This window comes from Octodon degus, unplaced genomic scaffold (genome assembly GCF_000260255.1).
Source record: "Octodon degus isolate 3935 unplaced genomic scaffold, OctDeg1.0 scaffold00113, whole genome shotgun sequence".
Taxonomy (NCBI): Eukaryota; Metazoa; Chordata; class Mammalia; order Rodentia; family Octodontidae; genus Octodon; species Octodon degus.
Window position 1 is genome coordinate 590,450 of NW_004524689.1, and position 5,956 is coordinate 596,405.

Here is a 5,956-nt window from a genome sequence, read left to right on the forward strand (position 1 = left end):
GTGAGCTTGTCTAGGAGAAGTGACCAGGGATGTCATTAAAACAATCCTAAGTGGTTATATTTGATGGAATTTTCAACATAATAAAAACATTCACGTTAAAGGAAATAAAATATCTATTTTAAGAAGAAAAAAAAAAAAAAAAAAGACCAGCCTGGAAAAAGGAAAAAAAAAGACCAGCCTGGGACACACACAGTAAGACTCTATCAAAACACAACAAAACCAACAAAAAAAACAAGACAAAACACAGCATGACATGAAACAAAGCAATACAACAGGACAACAGGACAGAGTGCCCTGGCTAGTCTAAACTCTTGGGCTCATGCAATCCTGCCTGTCAACAAGTAGCTGGAGTGCAATAGGAACATAGCTCAGCAGCCTAAGCACCTGCCTGGCAAATGTAAGGACCCGGGTTCAATCCCCAATACCGCATGCTTTGCCAGCCCTGGAATCCCAGGCATGCTGTGCCTGCCACCAAAACCAGGCATAGTAGCACACACCTGTAATTCCAGCACTGGGGAGGCTGAGACAGGAGGATCACTATGAGTCCAAGCTGGAAGACCTTGTACCAAATAAATAAATAAATGATTAAAAAAACAAATAGCTGGGGCAACAGCCATGCACGTCAGGGCCTAATTGTAATTTTAACATTAAAGAAACAGTACAATATTTATCACCCTAACAACCTGAAAAAAATGAAAATAATATCCATATTGAGGGGCTGGTGAGATGGCTCAGTGGTCTAAAGCACCTACGTAGAACAAGCTTAGCAAAGCACAGGGACCGTGGTTCAATCCCCCAGCACCACATGCCAGCCAGCCCCGCCCCCTGGTGGGCTGAGCTGGCCACACACACACACACACACACACAATAAAAATTTTTTAAAAATATCCATATTGAAAGAAAACACAAACTATGTAGCTAGGAAGGAACTCTTCTACACTGTTAGTGGTATATGAAACTATAGCACAACTGTTGTGGGAATTAGTGTAGAAATTTTTCTTTTTGGCAGAACCGGGGATTGAACTCAGATCCTTGCATTTGTCGGTCAAGCGCTTATCCTACTGAGCCATCTCCCCGGCCCCAAGTGTAGAAATTTCTCAAAAAACTAAAAATTGAAATCCCATTTGAGGGGCTGGGGAGATAGCTCAGTGGAATAAGCACTTCCCTGGCAGGGACAAAGTCCTGAGTTCAATCCCTGGTACCACAAAAAAAACCAAAAAAAATGAAATCCCGTTTGTCTTGACTATTTCCATTCCAGAAATCAATCAACCTTTAGGCCGTTGCGCTTACCAGGCAATGCTTACTCTACTGAGCGATCTCCCGGGCCCCTAGAAATCTTTCTGAAACAGCTAAAGACATCATATTAGAGTGACACAAGTGTATCTATATTTTTGGTGATACAATCCATTACAGTTCTAACTTGGAAGCAGCCTGTTTATCAACAGATGGATAAAGAAAATGGAGGCTGGCAAGCGCAAGGGCCTGAGTCTAATTCCCAGTTCCACCAAAAAAAAAAAAAATAATAATTGCTTGGTGGGCCTGGGGAGATAGCTCAGCTAAGCACCTGCCCGGGAAGTGTAAGGAGCAGGGCTCTATCCCAGATACCACATGCCACGCCAGCCCCAGAACCACAAGCACATGTGCTTGGCCAACAAAACTGAGCATGGTGGTACATGCCTGTAATCCCAGCGCTGAAAAGGCTGAGACAGGAGGATCACTATGAGTCCGAGCTGTATACTCTATACCAAATAAATAAATGATAATTTTTTGTGTAAGTATTCCATGGTGTCTCTTATACAACAAATTCAAAATATAGAGAGCAAGATAGGGGCCAGGGACATGGCTCAGTGCATAAGTGCCTGCCTGGCAAGCACAAGGTCCCAAGTTCAATTCCGGGTACTGAAAAAAAAAAAAAAAAAAAAAAAAGAGAGAGAGAGCGAGCAAGATAAAAGACATAATAGAAAATGGGCAGATATCTTTAAAACACAGGTCCAATGGCTGGGAATATAGCTCAGGGCACAGTGCCTGCCTACCAAACATGAAGTTGTGAGTTCAATCCTAGTACCAAACAAAACAAAACAGAAATAGTGCCTGCTTAAACAAAGCAGTCAGGCTCAGGATGCTGTGGTTCAATTCCCAATCCTCAAGCCAAATCAGACCTCACTTGAAGGCATCACGATGCTCCCCCCAAAAAAAACAATCCTCCTGCCTTTAGGACTGGGGAGATGGCTCAGTAGAATAAGTGCTTCCCTGGTAAGTGCAAGGACCTGAGTTCAATCCCAGATTCCACAAAAAAATATTTTCCGCCCCACCCCAAAAAAAGAAAGAAAGAAACTAAGAGAGTGAAGGGGGGAGGGGACAAGAGTAAAAAGAATTAGGGTATGTTATGTACATGTACCAACTTGCCATGATGAATTATTATGTACTGTAAACGAACAAAAATAATGAGGGCCTGAGAGATGGCTCAGTAGAGTAAGTGCTTCCGTGTCCAGCGTAAGGGCCTGAGTTCAATTCCCGGTTCCACAAAAAAAAAAAAAAAAATAATAATAATAATAATAATAATAATGAGCTGAGGCTGAAGAAGGCTCAATGAGAGTTCAAAGTCAGCCTGAATCACAATGAAACCTTGTCTCAAAATAAATACAGAAGGGCCGCCAGATAGCTCAGTGGATAAGAGCGCCTGCTTAGGCAGACACAGGAATCAGGTTCAATCCCCAGGCATGGTGGCCCCACCCCCAGGGCATGCTGAGATGTAGATTGGTGAGATTTGGGGTGGTGTGCCTGTAATCTCAGGAGTTCGGGAAGCTGAAAAACAGGAAGGATCACTACAAATCCAATCTGTGTAGTGAGACCCTGTAGACACAGTACTAAATACATTAGAAAAAAAAATTTTAAACTTTTAACAAAAAAAAAAAGGGGGGGGATGGAGAGAGGGCTCAGTAGAATAAGCACTTGCCTAGCAAGCACAAGGGCTTAAATTCAATTCCCAGTTCTGGAAAAAACAAACACACAAACAAACAAAGGAACACACATCTTAGAAACTACAGAACCCTAGGGCTGGTGAGATAGCTCAATGGACAAAGCGCCTGCTTAGACAAGTGCATCAATTAGGGTTCCACCCCATGTACCACAAGCTGTGCCCTGGGGAGACCAGGTATGGTAGTGCATGCCTATAATCCCAGCACTGAGGAAGCTGAAAACAGGAGGAGAATCACTATAAATCTGAGCTGTGTAGTAAGACCCTGTATCAAATACATTAAAAAAAAAAAAAAAAAACCTAAAGAACCCTGGTTGTGGGTCTGGGAGACTTATCTCTGTGGCAGAGCATGTGCTTAGCATCCTCATGCCCTGTGCCAGTCACCAATCATCACCAGCACTTAAAAAATGAGAAATAAGTAAGAAAAAAGACCTGGCCTGCAGAGCGGTTTACCTACAATCCCAGAACTCCAGAGTTTGTAGCAGGACTGAAGGCTTGAGGCCAGTACATAATGATACTCATGTTAATTATTTCCATGGAATGACTACTGAGGAGCTCTTCTGCATGCCTTTCCACAGGAGACACTGTGTTGTATCAGATATAGCCCCTAAATGAGGACTTAGCTTCAACAGCCATCTCAGGAAGCACAAGATGTGCATGATTTCAATGTATTTCAGAACTGGGCATGGTGAGACAAGCCTGTAATCTCAGCACTAGGGAGACTGAGGCAGAAGAATGGAAAGCTTGAGTTGGGCCTAGACAACTAAGAGCCTGTTTGAAACTAAAAATAAAAAGGGCTAAAATAAATAAAAAATAAAAAGGGCTGAGAATAAAGCTTAGTGTTAAAGAAACCCTGGGTTTGATCCCCAGTACCAACATAAAACAATTTCTTTTTCATTAACAACCTTGTGCAAGCTGGGGAGATAGCTCAGTAGAATAAGTGCTTGCCTGGCAAGCACAGGGTCCTGAGTTCAATCCTCTGTACCACAAAAACAAACAAAAAAACCTTGTGCCTTTTTGGAGGGATATTACTGGGGGTTAAACCTAGGGCTTCTGACTCCCCAGCATTAATTGGGTAGGGGAGTGTTAAGATACCCAGAGTTCTAGGATAAATGTCCACCATCATACTTTGCTAAAATCCCTTTGAAGGATACCATCTTGACTGTGTTATTCAGACACTGCAGAAGAGTTTAAAGAAGAACCACCAGTAGAAAGTGGTACCCCAAGCAATATAAGATACTACATTTTGTTTTCCTTGGGTAAAATTCCAGGAGTGCAACCCTTGCATGTTGTATCAGATCCTTGTAATGGATGTTTATTTACTTGAGAAAGAATCTCACTAAGTATGCCAAGCTGACATCAAAGCCATGGTAAACCTGCCCCTCCCTCCAGAGTGCTGGGATCACAGCTGTTCACCACCACACCCCGAAGGAATGCTGTTTTGTTTAGTTTTGGGGTTTCTTTCCCCTGTATTTTTAGGGAAGGATCTACAGGGTGTTCAGGGTCTCACTACTAGATCGGACTCCTGTTTACAGCCTCCCAAGTGTTAGGATTACAGGTGTGTGCCACCAGGCCCGGTAGGCCAGGGGATGGAACTCCCGGGCCCCTGCACCTGCTTGCAGGCCCTTTAATCCGCTGAGCTATTTGGCCAGCCCCCAGGAATGCTCTTTAGTATCCACATGCATTTACCAAAGATGCAACACAATGTAACCTAGCATGGATCCACTTTAAAAGCAATGATTAAAATAACTAATTGAAAATAAGTAAATGCAATCATAACAATGATTTGTTAGATTCAAAACATACCATGATCTAGGAAAAAAAAAAAAAAAAAGGTATTAGTTGAATACTGTTGATTGTGTTGTAAGCCTAAAATAGAATCAAGGAACCTGGGAGAGGGGCCCGGGAAATGGCTCAGTAGAATAAGCGCTTGCCTGGCAAGGGCCTGAGTTCAATCCCTGGTTCCGCAAAAACAAACAAACAAACAAACCAATCAAGAGAAACCCAGTCATCGTGGCAGGCACCTATAAATCCCAGCACTCTACAGGCCTCGGCAGGAGGATTCCACCAAGTCTAGGCCAACTTGGGCTATGCAGTGAGTTCAAGGTCTGCATAAACCAGATAGTGAGACCCTTTCTCAAACACATAAATAAATAAAAATAAAAACAACAGAGCAAGAGCTTTTCTTTTTCCCAAGGCACTCATCAGGAGAATCCAAAGCCAGGAATAATTATTTCCCTTTCAAGCATGTGTATAATACCTTGGGACAAAAAACTGTTTCAACAGTGCTTTACCATCGGAGACGACACTAAAAGGTGTTGTAGGGTGTGGTGGGCCACACCTGTGATCTCAGCAGGGGTCAGTTTGAGACAGGAGACTCACTGAAGAGTTCGTGGCCAGCCTGAACGACACAGTGAGACCACCCTGTCCCAAAAAGCAAAACAAAAGTTAAAAAGTTGATAGTTGCACCAAGTCTTAACCGTAATACTAACGATCAATTTCTCGTTCTGTCAAATAATCTTGAACTGCCATCACCACAAAAACAACCTTGCCAAACAGGAAGAAGTTTTTTGGGTTTTTTTTTTTTTTTTGTGGAACCGGGGATTGAACTCAGGTCCTTGCGCTTACCAGGGAAGCGCTTATTCCACTGAGCCATCCCCCCAGCCCCAAAAAGGAAGAAACTTTTTAAGCACGAACAAGGGAGTTAATGAGAGCTGAGTTAGTCACGACCACCACTGAGCGCCGCCAAGCCCAAGCTTCGACCAGCAGTTCCGACATCGCTGCTTGTCTAGGGGCGGGACGGACCCGGGCACACGCGCGCGCAGCAGACGTCAGCACGCAGGCCCCCTGCGTTTCTGGGTTCGGGCCGTCTCGGCGCGGCCCGCGGGGAGCCTAAGCCCACGGCCCTGGCGGCCGCGAGGCAGCCCGTCCCTGGGCGCGCTCTGCGGCCGCGGAGTTCCGGCCCCACACGGCCCGCCG

The 5,956-nt window shown here is 44.3% G+C and overlaps 1 protein-coding gene across 1 annotated transcript in view; it reads right to left on the bottom strand.

Moving 5' to 3' along the window:
* The window catches only part of Ssu72 (SSU72 homolog, RNA polymerase II CTD phosphatase), a 31,692-nt gene that overhangs the window by 25,356 nt on the left and 380 nt on the right, over positions 1–5,956 (bottom strand). The window lies entirely within an intron of this gene.